Source organism: Hevea brasiliensis, chromosome 18 (genome assembly GCF_030052815.1).
Source record: "Hevea brasiliensis isolate MT/VB/25A 57/8 chromosome 18, ASM3005281v1, whole genome shotgun sequence".
In the NCBI taxonomy this organism is placed as follows: domain Eukaryota; kingdom Viridiplantae; phylum Streptophyta; class Magnoliopsida; order Malpighiales; family Euphorbiaceae; genus Hevea; species Hevea brasiliensis.
The window spans coordinates 39655108-39672882 of NC_079510.1; positions in this window are offsets into that span (position 1 = coordinate 39655108).

Genomic DNA, 17775 nt, shown 5'->3' on the forward strand with positions numbered 1-17775 from the left:
TTTCCCAATTTATTTCTCCACTAAAATACACAATTTAAGGCATTCCAAAATTCCTTCAACTCATTCCATAATTAATCCAACACTTAAATGTATGCATACTAAATTTCTCTCACAATTTCTCCTAAAAGTTGAATTCTTTGTATGTGGTATGTTATGGTTACTATGCATTTGACTATTTGGTCAAAATATTGACTTTCTCATACTAAATAGGTATGTTAATTCTAATTACACCCACAAACCATATTTTGGGTCACCTTTTTGTTGGTATTGATTGCCAAACTCAATTCAAGGTTTCCTAGGAGAAATTGTAAATTTTTAGTTTAAGGTCACTAGTTTTTATTGTTCCATTGGTCTTTCTAAAGTGGGATTTTGGTCAAATTTTCTTCATCAAAATTATTTCTTAATGTCTTAACTTTAATTCCCTTTTTGAATCACTCCATTTGGAGTTTTGTAGCTCAAGTTATGCTATTTCTAAAGTGGCTGGCCAGATTGGATCCAAATGGCATCAAATTAGGTCAATTTTAGGTCAATTTGGTCAACTTTGGTTCGGCCAGTTTTTGAACCCGAACTTGTGCAAGCTGTTTGATTTGCTTATGGTCATTTCTGGGCTTTGCTGTCTTCATAAGACTTGTAGGTATGGGTCTTAACTATTCATGGTTAAAATTTCAGGTCAATTAGACCTGTTTTGAGTGAGTTATGGCCTAAACACTAACTGCTGCCCAATTGGTCAGTTTTTAGGTTTCAATTGCACTTAATCCGAATTGGTCATTTTTCATGCCACCTTGCAAGCAGAATTTTGGTATGCATTCTCAATGAAAGTTGGTACATTTTGTGCCTAGTTTCACCTCCAATTGGTCTCATACCCATTGAGGTTACACATTTAAAGTTATAGGCTAAAATGCATAATGCCCTTAATTACCTTGCTTAAACATACCTCAATTACACACTTACATTACTATATGTCCACTTCCCTTACCAATTCTGTTTTGGTTCATTACCAAAACCATATTCCACTTTACATTAACATCACTTTGGGCAGATTACAAACATCCTTAATACACCAATTAAAACTCACATTTACAAAGTCTAAGTACAATCACATATACACCTAACATTACAAATTCTTACATACACTTTACACAATCACTCTATATACATATCCATTAATTCTCAATGTCAATATTCTGCCAATACCTTCATGAACACATACATTTATCCAAGAGTTCCAAGGTTGCCGAAAATGTTCCTCAATACCAAAGTATCATACAATTCATCAATTTCCATCCCAAGTGCAAAATTCACCATATACATATGAAATAATTTACTAGGACATTAAATCACCATAACCAACATAATTTCTCGTCAAATATATGCACAATTATTTCATCAAATACATAACTCCATGGCTGTCCAAAATGGACATCTCAATAACTCTTCAAACTTGAAAATTTTCTTCACAAAACCAACACCCATAACATGAACACAAAGTTTAACAAAGCAATCTTCCAAAATACAAACTTACCTTATGGTTGGAACTTGCTAAACCTTGATTAAACTTCTTGATTTTGGTATCAAGCTCTCCCTTATGATGTGTAGACAAATTTTTATGAAGCTATCTAAGTGATTGGAGTTGAAATGGATGAGTGGATTAAGCTTGAAGGCCAAACGGCAATGGAGGTCCTTTGGTTCTTTAATTCGGCAAGGTTTGGTGATTTGGAGAAGATGAAGTTTCTGATGGTGTAATGGAAGTACACCTGCCCCACTTTGTTTTTATTTTATTCCCTTAATGGCCCACTCACTCAATTAATCATATAATATGTTAAATTCCCACTTATTTCACATTAAACCCTTAATTCTTGCTATTTACTTTAGGTACCACCAATTTAATTTTTCATTTCATTTTCTAAGTGTAATATTATTTATTTTTAATAGAAATTTAGGTCAGAAGACAATTCGAAATGTCAAATGATCATAATGCCCCTGTTCGGGTTGCATTCCCGATTTTTCGGTAACACCGGGTTTTCGATTTCTCACTTTTCTTTGTACTAATTATTTAATTTTTCTTTGATCTTTCTAATGAGATTTATTCTTCAATAAGGGTCTATTTAAGTCCTAAAATGTTTTCGGGGTTCCTCATGATCCAGGGCTAGTCAACGGTCCATGCCGTGACTTCCCGGTGCGGTCACCCATCGCTAGGGTTCCCGGCTCGCTTAACTTGATCACATTTCTTTGCTATTATTTTTTCTTTGTTTTTCTTTTATTTTCTTTTCTTGTATTTCATTATTTTATGTCTTCTCACTCATATCGAAGTGTAATTCTAGGCATCCTAGCTGTCCGGACAACACTGGTTACCGGAGCAGCAGAACGCACCACCGAACATAGGGGTGTTACAATTCTTCCCCCCTTAAATAAATTTTGTCTCGAAATTTTACCTGGTATTAGTCTCTGAACAGCTGTGGGTGCTGTCTCCTCATATCCTCTTTACGTTCCCAAGTAGCTTCCTGGCCTGAATGATGGTTCCACAGCACTTTAACCAGGTGTATCTGTTTATTACTCAGCTGCTTTACCTCATAAGCCAGAATTTTTATGGGTTCTTCCTCATATGAGAGGTCTGGATTTACCTCAATCTCTTCAACTGATAGTACATGAGATGGGTCAGATCTGTACCTCCTTAACATGGATACATGGAAGACACTGTGTATCTTTGCTAGCTCTGGAGGTAATGCCAACCGATATGCCAAAGGACCCACTCTTTCCAGAACTTCATATGGTCCGATGAAACGAGGACTCAGTTTCCCCTTTTTGCCAAATCTCATAATCCTCTTCCAAGGAGAAACTTTGAGGAATACCTTATCACCCACTGCGTACTCAATATCTCTTCTTTTCAGATTAACATAGGACTTCTGACGGTCTGATGCAGCTTTGAGTCTATCTCTAATCAATCTAATCTTTTCCTCTGTCTGCTGGACAATTTCTGGCCCAATCATTTTCCTTTCACCTACCTCATCCCAACATAGGGGAGTTCTGCACTTTCTGCCATACAAAGCTTCATATGGAGGCATCCCAATGCTTGATTGGTAGCTGTTGTTATAAGCAAACTCAATCAAAGGCAAGTGTGTATCCCAACTACCTTCAAATTCAATCACACAAGCCCGTAGCATATCCTCCAATATCTGAATGACCCTTTCAGACTGGCCATTTGTCTGTGGGTGGAATGCTGTGCTGAAGTTCAATCTAGTTCCTAGGGCTCTCTGAAGACTACCCCAAAATCTAGAAGTGAACCTAGGATCTCTGTCAGATACAATTGATATTGGCACTCCATGCAATTTTACAATCTCATATATGTACAATCTGGCCAATCTTTCCAGGCTATAGTCCATCCGAACTGGCAAAAAGTGAGCAGACTTGGTCAATCTGTCAACTATAACCCATACTGCATCATGACTACTCTGTGTCCTTGGAAGTCCTGTAACAAAATCCATAGTTATTCGTTCCCATTTCTACTGCATCGACAAAGGATGTAACAAACCAGCTGGAACTTGATGTTCTGCCTTTACTTGCTGACAAGTTAAGCATTTGGAAACAAATTCAGCTATATCTCTCTTCATACCCATCCACCAGTAATGCTCTTTCAGCCCTCTGTACATTTTAGTTCCACCAGGGTGCATAGCAAATGGAGACTCATGTGCTTCATTCATAATGATTTGTCTCAATTCAGCATCATTAGGAACGCACATTCTGCCCTGATGTAGCAATAAACCATCATCTCTCACGGAGAATTCAGGTTTCTTGCCCTGCTGGACTTCTTTCAGTAGCTTCTGATATTTTTCATCACTCGGCGGCTATTACGATCGATCAATCAATCTTGTTTGTACATGCCAAGCAACTCTATCTGTCCCTCATCATCAATCTCTAAAGCGGCATCTTTGTGCTTTCAATTCACATACCATGGACAAAGGAGAAACTCTGAGACTTGCTATAGTCTTGCGACTTAAGGCGTCAGCCACCACATTTGCTTTCCCTGGCTAATAGTCTATTAAGCAATCATAGTCTTTAATGAGTTCTAACCATCTCCTCTGCCTTAAATTCAATTCCTTCTGGGTGCCTAAGTACTTCAAGCTCTTGTGATCTGTGTAAATGTAGCATTTCTCTCCATACAAATAGTGTCTCCAGATCTTCAGAGCAAAAACAATAGCTGCTAACTCCAGGTCATGTGTTGGGTAATTCCTCTCATGCGGTTTCAGCTGGCGTGATGCATAAGCAATGACATTCCGATCTTGCATCAGTACACAGCCTAACCCATTGTGAGAAGCATCACTATAAACTGTGTATTCTTTACCCGGAGTAGGTAAAGTGAGGACTGGAGCTTCAGTTAAACACCTCTTCAACTCATCAAAACTTTGCTGACATTTATCAGTCCACTGGAATTTTACATCTTTCCGAAGCAGTTTGGTTAGTGGAGAAGATAACATAGAGAACCCCTTCACAAACCGACGGTAATATCCAGCTAAACCCAGAAAACTGCGAATTTCTGTGATGTTCCTGGGCGGCTTCCAATTAAGGATAGCTTCTACCTTGCTGGAATCTATATTGATCCCTTCAGCTGATACAACATGTCCCAAAAAGGAGATTTCTTTCAGCCAAAATTCATATTTCGACAATTTGGCGTATAGCTGTTTCTCCTTTAAAATCTGCAGTACAATCCGTAGATGTCTGTCATGCTCTTCTGCATTCCTTGAATATATCAAAATGTCATCAATAAACACCACCACAAATTGATTAAGATATGGTCTAAAGATAGTGTTCATCATATCCATAAAAGCAGCTGGAGCATTTGTTAACCCGAATGGCATTACTAGAAACTCATAGTGGCCATACCGAGTTCTGAAAGCAGTTTTTGGAATACTCTGCTCTTGCACCTTCAACTGATAATAACCAGATCGCAAATCGATTTTGGAGAATATAGCTGCACCCTTCAACTGATCAAACAGATCATCAATGCGAGGCAATGGATAACTGTTCTTTATTGTCACCTTATTCAATTGTCGGTAGTCAATACATAAGCGGAGAGTACCATTCTTCTTCTTAACAAACAACACTGGTGCTCCCCAAGGTGACACACTAGGGCGGATGAAGCCCTTTTCAAGTAGTTCTTGCAACTGTATCTTCAACTCCTTCAACTCTGCTGGTGCCATTCTGTATGGCATTATGGAGATTGGATCCACACCAGGCATAACATTAATTTCAAACTGCACTTCTCTTTCCGGAGGTAATCCTGGCAATTCATCAGGAAATACATCTGGAAAGTCATGTACTGTAGGGATGTCCTTCAATGCTGGACTCCCCACTTGGGTGTCTACCACATGTGCCAAGTAGGCTTCACACCCCTTTCTGATCATCTTTCTGGCTAGTGCAGCCGAAATGATGTTTGATGGCAATAACTGCCTTTCCCCATGTATTACCACATCATTGTACTGAGGGAGACCAAAAGTGACTGTCTTTAGCCTACAGTCAATCATGGCATGATGCCTAGCTAACCAATCCATGCCCAAGATGATATCATAATCTCTGAAGGGCATTTCAATGAGATCAGACAAAAAAGTGTGTCCTTGGATCACCAGAGGACAATCTCTATACATTCTATTAACCCTGACTTCCTGTCCTAGTGGACTTGTTACTTGCACCTCAAAGTCCATTTTTGTACATGGAACAGCAATGCAATCAATGATGCTAGCACTCACATAAGAATGGGTAGAACCCGGATCAAATAACACAAACACATTTTGGTTAAAAGTTGAGAAGGTACTAGCCACAACATCAGATGTCTCTGCCTCTTCCCTCTGTCTCATTGCATACATTCTGATTGGAGCACTGTCTTGCTCTGATTGTTTCACTGTGCCTTGGCTGCCTGCTGGGCTACCTCTACCTCTCCTGGGTGGTTGTGAACTTCTAGTGATAGGGCTCTGGACTGACCCTTCTGCAGTAGTAGGAGGTGGTCCAACTCTACGACTACTGGTGCAGTCCTTGGCAAAGTGTCCTGTGCCTCCACAGTTATAACAGGCTCCAATAGCCTTATAGCATATCCCACCATGATTTTTTCCACAAGTTTCACATTGGCGGGGAGGGTAGGAACTTCTGGTACTCTGCTGACCAGATAGGGGAGGTCTCTATCCTGAATATCTTCTCCTACCAAACTTCTTGCCACCTCTGCCATGTCCCCCATGGTTCTTCCTCTTCCCAGTAGGACCACTGGAACTCTGTTCTACAGATTTTCCCTCTTTCTCTGTCTTCTCTGATTTCTTTTTCTCAGGAGCAGTCTCAATCTCAATTCTTTCCAACTCTAGGGCTTGAGAAATAAGTTCAGAGAAGTTAGTGTGTTTGAAGCCGACTACTTGTACTCTGATACTGGGCTTCAAGCCAGTTTCAAACCTCTTGCATCTCTCCCTGCTGGTAGAGAGTAGACTCACTGCATAATGGCTCAGACGGGAAAATTCTCTTTCATACTCAGCCACTGATCTGCCCCCCTGTTTCAGACTTAGGAACTCTTGCAGCTTCTGGTCTACATAAGCATCAGGGACATATTTCTGTCTGAATTCCCTGAGAAAGTCATTCCATGTTAATACTGCTGGTTCTACTGCATCGTGGGAATGGTTTTCCACCAGTCATAAGCATCCTCCTGTAACAAAGACACTGAGTATTCAAATCTGAGCTCCTCTGTGCAATGTAGTTTCTTGAATACCCTATCCATCCTCTCTAACCATTGTTCAGCCTCTAGAGGATCTACTGTCCCTTTGAACTCTGTAGCCCCATATTTCATCAATTTATCATACTGCCTAGTAGGAGACTGTGGTTGTACCACTGGTGTCTGTATTGGGACTTGAGTAGGCACATTACCAGCCATTTGTTGGAACATTGCAGCTATCTGCTGAGCGAACTGAGCAGGAAACTGCAGATCAGTGAAATTTGGTCTTCTTTGAACCACTGACATTTTGTAGGCCTGGGGCATCCCCTTGCACCTCAGCCTCAATAGATTGATCGATTGAACGATCACCCTCTTCCATAGTAATGCGAGGATTTTAGATCTCTTGAACAAATAACACAAGGAGATTTCCTCCCGTTAGTGCATATTTATAATGTAATGTACTGTATGTATCAAACAATGATATTGAGCAGTTGTACTATGAAGAAAGAATATTCAAGTAACAGGTGAAAACAGAATTTAAAAACTTGGCTCTGATACCACTAAAACATGTCACACCCTACCCCTCTGGAAGGCATAACATGATCCCGTAGTATACCTAATGAATTACCAATTCCGTTTACTGATAATCCATTAAATACACTACAAGGGATTTTAAAAACTTTTCTTACTTCTTTTACAGTGGTGAGCACTATTTACAGGTGTTAAAAACTTTTGTCAACTCCAACATTTTCTCAACTCAAATCCATAGTAATTTTTCAAAGACTGAGATAAAAGAAATATAATACGATTTTTACAAGCCAAAATAACTCATAATTATTTTACAACTTCAATGTACAATTTTAATTTACAACTGCTCAAAACCAAAAACAATATGTACATACAGTGAACATACATTACATTACAAAATGCAAAATATTAGTATACTCATTATACCCGGTAATCTCTCATTGAAGGTACTAGCAGCCTAGTCTGCTGCCCTGTCTGTCTGTCTACCTGCGACAGCAATAAAAAGCTATCGCTGAGACAATGTCTCAGTGGTGCACAACATTAACCAAATACAATTTAAATCACAATTCACAAATCATATAAATAGTGGATACTTAAAACCATAGTTAATTTCAAGACAATAATTGTCAACCAGAATTTAAACTCCATTTCTCAACATCACAATAAATTCAATAAGTCAGATCATGGTTGCATTCAAAGGACAGTATATGTCAATAAGAGTTTAAATTCATTTCACAATCTCACAATACATATCAATAAATCACACACAGCTTTAATCATGTTCCCAAGTTCAATTCATCCCAAAAGCCGATGGCTAATGAGGTATTCAATTCATCCCAAAAGTCAATGACTAATGAGGAATAACATAGCTAGCTAGCAAAAATATGAGTACTCATCCAATTCGTCATCAACAGGCACACACCTCAACACTTCAGTCAGAGAGAGAATTCAATTCGTCCCACTAGATAAGCTAGCGAGGAATACAATCAATATACATGATAGTTGTGGTTTCAAACCATTTCCAATGCTTTTCAATCAATCAGTAACCATCAATATCATTCAAACAATTTCTCACAGTTTCAAATAATTTACAATGCTTTTCAAGAATTAAATATCCATTCAAACACATTTCCACAATTTAAGACAATAATGTACAAATAGTCATAATTCATTTCAATTGAAAAATTCAAAAGAAATAGTTGTTGTGCACAAACCTCTGATAACTGTCTCCGAGTCTGGACTCAGTATTTCCTTTCCTTTTCCTGAGTCTTTGGTAACTGAGAAACACAATTTGAAGTGTTTCAGTACTAAATTAAACTGTCTCTAACGATAATGTTCGATAAGTAATTCACTGAAGGCTATTATTTGCTCAATCACCTAATATACCGACCCTCGATGCGTTTTAGGTAAATTAGGTTTTAGTGTCATTAATATGACACATTCGATAGGGTTTTAGGGTTGGTACGTTTTACCAAACTCATTTCCTTGTTTAGTGCATTTTCTTGCAATTTGCTGGGTTCCGGGATACTAGTTTGACCTAGCCAGACGACCTAGTTCCCTCGGTTTTCGAGTTTCGGTCAAAACTACAAACTTGTAGATCTATGTCTTATGGAACGCGAGGCAAAATTTTAGGTCATTCTGAGTTAAGTAGACCAAGTTATGGTCATTATACTATTGCTGGTCAAATGGCATCAAATTAGGTCAATTTTAGGTCAATTTGGTCAACTTTGGTTCGGCCAGTTTTTGGACCCGAACTTGTGCAAGCTGTTTGATTTGCTTATGGTCATTTCTGGGCTTTGATGTCTTCATAAGACTTGTAGGTATGGGTCTTAACTATTCATGGTTAAAATTTCAGGTCAATTGGACCTGTTTTGAGTGAGTTATGGCCTAAACACTAACTGCTGCCCAATTGGTCAGTTTTTAGGTTTCAATTGCACTTAATCCGAATTGGTCATTTTTCATGCCACCTTGCAAGCAGAATTTTGGTATGCTTTCTCAATGAAAGTTGGCACATTTTGTGCCTAGTTTCACCTCCAATTGGTCTCATACCCATTGAGGTTACACATTTAAAGTTATAGGCTAAAATGCATACTGCCCTTAATTACCTTGCTTAAACATACCTCAATTACACACTTACATTACTATATGTCCACTTCCCTTACCAATTCTGTTTTGGTTCATTACCAAAACCATATTCCACTTTACATTAACATCACTTTGGGCAGATTACAAACATCCTTAATACACCAATTAAAACTCACATTTACAAAGTCTAAGTACAATCACATATACACCTAACATTATAAATTCTTACATACACTTTACACAATCACTCTATATACATATCCATCAATCCTCAATGTTAATATTCTGCCAATACCTTCATGAACACATACATTTATCCAAGAGTTCCAAGGTTGCCGAAAATGTTCCTCAATACCAAAGTATCATACAATTCATCAATTTCCATCCCAAGTACAAAATTCACCATATACATATGGAATAATTTACTAGGACATTAAATCACCATAACCAACATAATTTCTCATCAAATATATGCACAATTATTTCATCAAATACATAACTCCATGGCTGTCCAAAATGGACATCTCAATAACTCTTCAAACTTGAAAATTTTCTTCACAAAACCAACACCCATAACATGAACACAAAGTTTAACAAAGCAATTTTCCAAAATACAAACTTACCTTATGGTTGGAACTTGCTAAACCTTGATTAAACTTCTTGATTTTGGTATCAAGCTCTCCCTTATGATGTGTAGACAAATTTTTATGAAGCTATCTAAGTGATTGGAGTTGAAATGGAGGAGTGGATTGAGCTTGAAGGCCAAACGGCAATGGTGGTCCTTTGGTTCTTTAATTCGGCAAGGTTTGGTGATTTGGAGAAGATGAAGTTTCTGATGGTGTAATGGAAGTACACCTGCCCCACTTTGTTTTTATTTTATTCCCTTAATGGCCCACTCACTCAATTAATCATATAATATGTTAAATTCCCACTTATTCCACATTAAACCCTTAATTCTTGCTATTTACTTTAGGTACCACCAATTTAATTTTTCATTTCATTTTCTAAGTGTAATATTATTTATTTTTAATGGACATTTAGGTCAAAAGACAATTCGGAATGTCAAATGACCATAATGCCCTCATTCGGTTGCATTCCGATTTTTCTGAACGGTTTTGTCTGTTTTTCGATTTCTCACTTTTCTTTGTACTAATTATTTAAATTTTCTTTGATCTTTCTAATGAGATTTATTCTTCAATAAGGGTCTATTTAAGTCCTAAAATGTTTTCCGTGGTTCCAGGGCTAGTCAACGGTCCACGCCGTGACTTCCCGGTGCGGTCACCCATCGCTAGGGTTCCCGGCTCGCTTAACTTGATCACATTTCTTTGCTATTATTTTTCCTTTGTTTTTTTTGTATTTTCTTTTCTTGTATTTCATTATTTTATGTCTTCTCACTCATATCGAAGTGTAATTCTAGGCATCTTAGCTGTCCGGACAACACTGGTCACCGAACAGCAGAATGCACCACCGAACATAGGGGTGTTACAGGTCTTACTAAAAAATGGGCCAATAATACCCTCTCATCTGAAATATCCAAGATTAAACCTTGATCCATCAACCCATGTATTTCCTGTATCGACGGTCTCCTCTTCGCTGATATGTGCGCTAAGCTACCAGAAGATTTTCTGCTCAGAGCATCTACTATCACATTAGCCTTCCCAAGATGATACTGGATGGTACAGTCATAGTCCTTCAGAAGTTCTATCCATCTCTTCTGCCTCAAGTTTAAATCCCTCTGTTGGAAGATGTACTTCAAACTCTTGTAGTCAGTGTATATCTTACACACTTCACCATACAGGTAGTGTCTCTAGATTTTTAATGCAAAGACTACAGTCGGTATTTCCAAATTATGGGTGGAGTAGTTCTGCTCATGCCTCTTTAGCTGCCTTGAAGCATAAGCCACTACTTTTCCATGCTGCATCAAAACACACCCTAAACCAACTTTGGAGGCATCACAGTACACGGTATATCCTTCACCACTCATTGGTAATGTTAACACAGGGGCTATAGTTAGACATTCCTTAAGCTTCTAAAAGCTCTCCTCATAATCATCTATCCAAATAAATGGAACATTCTTCCAACTTAACTTAGTCCTGGAGAAATTTTGTACAAAACGTCTATAATAGCCAGCTAGGCCTGGAAAATTTTACACTTCAGTGACTGTTGTAGGCCTAAGCCAATCAGTTACCGCTTCAATTTTCTTGGGATCCACTTGAATGCCTTCACTAGAAACCACGTGTCCCAAGAATGAGATGCTTTCTAGCCAAAATTCATATTTTGAAAATTTGGCATATAGCTGGTGCTCCCTCAAAGTCTGTAACACCATCCTTAAATGCCATACATGTTCTTCCTCGGTCCGAGAATATACCAAAATATCATCTATGAATATAATAACAAACAGTCCAGGAATGGCCTGAACACCCTGTTCATCAAGTCCATGAAGGCCGCTGGTGCATTAGCGAGTCTAAAAGACATCACCAAGACCTCACAATGACCTTATCTTGTCCTGAACACTATCTTGGGCACATCGTCATTCTTGATTCTCAACTGATGGTAGCCTGGCCGTAGATCTATTTTGGAAAAGAATCTAGCCCCTTGGATCTGATTAAACATATCATCGATCTGAGGAAGTGGGTACTTGTTCTTCATAGTCACCTTATTCAGCTATCTATAATCAATACATAACCTTAAGGACCCATCTTTCTTTCGCACAAATAGAACAGATAAAACTCTTATCCAGAAGCTCTTGCAGTTGCTCCTTCAGTTCCTTCAATTCTGCTGGGGCCATTCTACAAGGCGGCATTGATATAGGGTTTGTACCCAACACAATGTCAATGCAGAACTCTATTTTCCTTCCTGGTGGTAACCTTGGAAGCTTCTCAGGGAAGACATCCATAAATTCTCTGACAATAGGAACATTCTCAATGCCAACACCTTCTACAGATGTATCTCTCACTAATGCCAAATACCCCTGACACCCACGCCTCAACATCTTTCTAGCACTAATTACTGACACCAAGTTATATGGAGCCATGCTCCTATCACCATCAAAGCTAAATTTTTCCACACCAGGTATATGAAAGTACACCCTTTTTTTCCTGCAATCTAAAGTGGCATAATGAGTTGCCAGCCAATCTATTCCCAAAATTACATCGAAATCCATCACTGGTAGAGGAACCAAGTCCGTTGGGAGGATCCTTTCATCCACTACCACTGGGCTACCCGAAAAAACCCTATCCACGTCTATGTTGTCACTAAGAGGGGTAGCTACAGATAGGGAGCATTCTAAAGTTGTAAGGTTCCTACACAATCTCATGGAAAAAATGGGGAAGACAAATGAGTGCGTAGTACCCGGATCTATCAAAACACGAGCCTCATAGGAACAGACTAGAAGAATACCTGCCACAATTGTAATGGAAGCCTGAGCATCCTGGTGGGTCAAGGTGAAAATCGGAGCCTGAACCCTACCTTGCATTGCAGAACTTTGACTTCTACCTTATGTCCTACCTCTGAATCCATGTCCTCCTTGTCCTCGGCCCTGTTGGCCACTGAATTGACTGTCCACCATGCTGGAAGCACCTGAATACAATTGACAAGGGATATTTGCAACAGAACCCTATGACCCCATATGTAGCTCACTGAATATGGGACATTCTCTAGCAAAGTGACCCTACTAGCCACACCGAAAACATTCTCCTGAACCCATCATACAAGGTCTTGAATGCCCTCTTCCACACTGCATGCAGGGTGCTAATGAGGATCCTGAACCAAACCCAGAACTGTTGTAACCCGAACTATGACCACTGCTGGATTCATACCCTTGTCTGAATCCTTGAGATCTGTGTTTAAAACCACCCTTCTTGTTGTTTTTACTTCTTCCTCTGCAATGACTTTGGCCTCCACTATCTGTGGTACCCATGTAAGGAACACCTGAAGAACCCTCTGCTCTATTTTTCTTTGTCCTTCCACTGTCATCTCCTATATAGCTGATTTCAATCTGTCGGGCTCGATCAACTACCGCATCGAAAGACTGATCAGACATCATGGCTAGGATTGCATACTTCATGTCCAGCCCCTTTAGGAACCTCTTTACCTTCATACTTTCTATAGCCACTACTGTGGGAGCGTACCTACTCAGTTCCAAAAATTCAGTAGCATATTCATCTATGGATCTGTCATTCTGCCTTAAGGCCTCAAAGGCCCACTACTTTTGGTCTCTGAAGCTTTCTGGCACAAACCTGTTGACGAACAGTTCCACAAACTGGGTCCAAGACAATCCCTCAATGCGAGGTAGTACATAGTCTGTCATCCACTGCCTTGGCACTGACTCCAATACATGCTGCACACACTCTACCAATCTCCTGTCAGTTAACTATAGTTCCACCCCTGCCGGTTTGCAGGAGTCCAAAAACCGGTAAGCATCATCAGTTACATCATAGATACCAGGCACCAACTTCTTAAAATTAATTATTTGTTTGTAAGGTTCCCCTATTTATGCGGCGGGCTGCCGCTATTATGGATGGTGGATCATATATTGTGCTATCATATTGATGGTTCTCTGCAATCTGCCTAGGGTAGCTGCCATTGAGTCCATATGATCTTGGGCCATAAAAGATTGTTCCTGTACTAGTGGCGATTGCTCTTCTACTTGAGCAGCTCTAGGTCTCCTGCCCCACCTCCTCGGGGTAGGAGCCTCATCCTGTGCCGACACCTCGTCTGGCACATCCCATTCTGGTGCAGTAGCAGCTCTTCTGCTTCTATGCATTTTTCTGAAATTCAGCAGCATTAGCTCACAAAATTCAAAACAACACATTACACAGCTCTATAAACTCATATTTACACACAATTATACGAAGCAAAAATGACAATGCAAGGACGAATGTGGATCCTATTCTCCTCATGTGACTCTTACTAGACTCTTCCCAAAACTTTAGACATACATTTCCTATGAATCTGGAGCCTAAGCTTTAATATCACATTTGTCAGGACCCAACCTATGGGTCGGACGGCACTAGGACCTGGGCCAGCCTAAAGCTCTCGAGGCCCATAGTAAGCCTAACTATTCCTTAACTCAATCCTAAGACTCATATTAAGCCCAATTTCAAGAAAACAACTGGATAGAGTCCGGTCATAACATGGACCAAACAATGGGGAGTTTTTTACTCACTTGACCTGTAAGCACAATATATAATAATTTGGAGAGCTCAGCTCACCCTCCACATACTCATCATGTCATAAAATCAAATGAAAGCTTAGCTTCCTCGTCCAATCCAATCACACGCACACATACATGCATTTAATGTTCTTACAAATTTAACATAATATTATATTACAGTCTCAATTTGATTAAAATACTCCTAACACATGCGGAGTCTAGAATTTAGTGAAATTATACAAGCATAACAGATATTAATAGATTTCCTGATAAGGAGAGAGGCAGATTAGAACTCAACAAAAAATCTCCTATATCTTGGAAAAAAAATAAGGTGAACAAGAGTGAGCGTTCGACTCAGAGAGTAAAATACCGATTTTAACCATAATCTATAGCTATATAAAGCTAATGCATCCTGAAGAGTGGAATGCAACACCATCAAAATTTTTATACAAATCACATCATAACAGTAAAAAGGAAATTAAGAGCACTCACACACCCAATAATGTTCAGACAGTACATATATGGGAGCTGATCCCTTATACAGCTCTCTTAATCCAACCTCCGCCAGTGAGTATCTCTTAAGTCAGACTTTCGCTTAATAAACCAAATGCGGGGCCAGCGAGATCATCTCGAGCCGTGCCTACCCTAACTTATCCATTAAGGATCAGGTCCCAGCGAGTCAAGCTCCAGCCGCGTCTACCCGTCCTGTCCATAACTAATACCTCACATCACACACACGCACACTGCTCCAAATTACCATAAAACAACATTAAAAAACATTTCATCAACCAAAGATACAACATAAAACGTGCCTAGTATTTAACTACATAAATATATATTCATAAGTGATGCATGGACATGTCTGAATATATAATAATATTGAAATTATAATTAAAATTAATATTTTACTCACAGACTTGAACTGAGGTCACTGTGGCGACTGGGTGGAGAAGGGAGGCTGTCCCGGCTCACCTGACAATTTCAATGCAATTATTTAATATATTTGACTCAATACAAGTTTAAAAAGGACCAAAGACACCCTAAGTTGTGCCGAAAATCTGACAGAGTCTCTTCTATACCTAGGACCTACTTAACCTGCAAAATGGCTCAAAATGCACTTATATATCCACAAGTCACATATCCACAAGTCACATATCCACAACTCAATTACATCACATGGCCCCTCCTAGGCTCATCCAAATAATCAACCACCACAATTTGGAAAATTACCATTTAGTCTCTATAACTAACCCTTTTGCAAAAACTACCCAAATGAGCTCTAAAAATTCTAAAATTTTGTCCCACGGTCCTTAGCAATATTATTAAGCTAATGCAAAATGAATTATAATTTTCTAACCTACCATAAATATTTTATAGATTTTTAATCGAAATCAGGCGCTAGATAATTAAGAAAACTGAGGGTTCAGGTTTACCTGTGCCAATTCTGACCCTTGGGAGGTGTCCAGGACGTCAGAAAATGGTGGAGTAGCCTATAATCTCAACCCGATTCTGAAACTTTCCCGGTAGCCTGCCTGCCCGACCCAAAATTACAGATTTGAGCAACTATTGAATTTCAGCGAAATGAGTATACCTACGCGAAGCCCACAACATGAGGGTTAGTAAATAATTTTTACGGAATTTATTAAGCTCATTTAATACCCGAAAAAATACCGCAAAGTTTCCTGGGACCCACTAAAAAACGGTGTCGGAAAATTTTGAAATAGGTATTACCGAAAGCTCTCGTTGAGGGGAGCACTCCGGTACTTTGGGATTTTTCTTAGGGTTCACGGTTTGCGAGAAATCTAGCCCAAAAATCGAAATAGGCTAAAACTTTTCGGACAAAAATTAGACAAACCGCTTGATGGATTTTTTTGTTCTTGGTGGCTATAGAAAGCTTTCGAGGTGTAAATGGGTTTTGGGACAAGACCCAGTCCAATTGATGGCCAGATCTGCTCGAAAAATCGAAGCGTCATGCGTCCATTGGGGAGCTTTTGGCATGATTTTCTGGCGGCGGGGAAGGTCGCCAATGACATGGTGGCCGGCACGGAGGGAGAGGGAGGAGAGAGAAACAGGAGGGAGAAGTGGGGTGTCGGAGAGAGAGAAGGAAGGAGAAGAAAAGAAGGAAGGGATCAATTTGATTTGACCGGTCCGATTCGGTCGGTTTGATTCAGAATACTCGAAATTAAATTTTTACTCTTTCTTGGGACTAAAAATGAAACCCAAAAATTTTGAAAAAATTTCATAAAATTCAAAAAAATTTGTAGAGTCTAATTATATTTTTAGTTTTGCAACGTAGTTTTTAAATTAATTTTTAAAAATTATCAAACTTTCACATTTTCGAAAAGTCAAACCCAATTCTAAAAATCAGAAAATTTTAAAAAAATTCTCAAATATTTAATACAATAAAATAATAACATCTACATATAAATTAATTTATTTAAAATTTAGGTGTGTTACATGCAAATGATAAAAAAAAATGATATAAAAAGCAAGTATAGCATATATTTAAATAAATTATATCTGCTTAGAATCGTATTGTAATAAGAATTTTATTTTTTATTGTAAGTGTTTATAATGTTGTTTTAAAAAAATTCTCAAATATTTAATGCAATAAAATAATAACATCTACATATAAATTAATTTATTTAAAATTTAGGTGTGTTACATGCAAATGATAAAAAAAAAATGATATAAAAAGCAAGTATAGCATATATTTAAATAAATTATATCTGCTTAGAATCGTATTGTAATAAGAATTTTATTTTTTATTGTAAGTGTTTATAGTGTTGTTTTGTTTTTAGTTTGTTAATGCATAGGTATTTTTAGTATTTTATTTTTTAATATTATAAGTAATTTTAAAATTAAAATTACTTTTTTTGTATGCAGTGTATGTGTAAATTATATATATATATATATATATATATATATATATATATATATATATATATATATATATATATATATATGACTAAAAGCCTTAACAAGAATCATATTGAGCATTTTATTATATTTATAATTATATAGTTTATATATAATCGAATAAGACAGAAATAAAAGTAAGTTTAGCACATATATAAAAGAAATTATATCTTTTTAGAATTATATCATAACAAGAATTATATTTTTATTGTAAATATTTGTAATATATTTTTTAAAAAATTTTAGTTTATTAATAATATTTTTATTTTTATCTTATCAATATATATATGTATTTGTATATTTTTAATATTGTAAATAATTTAAAAACTAAGAGTATTATAAAATTAAAATTTTAAAAATAAAAATAGATTTATTTTTATAGAATCAAGGGAGTAGAAAAAATTTG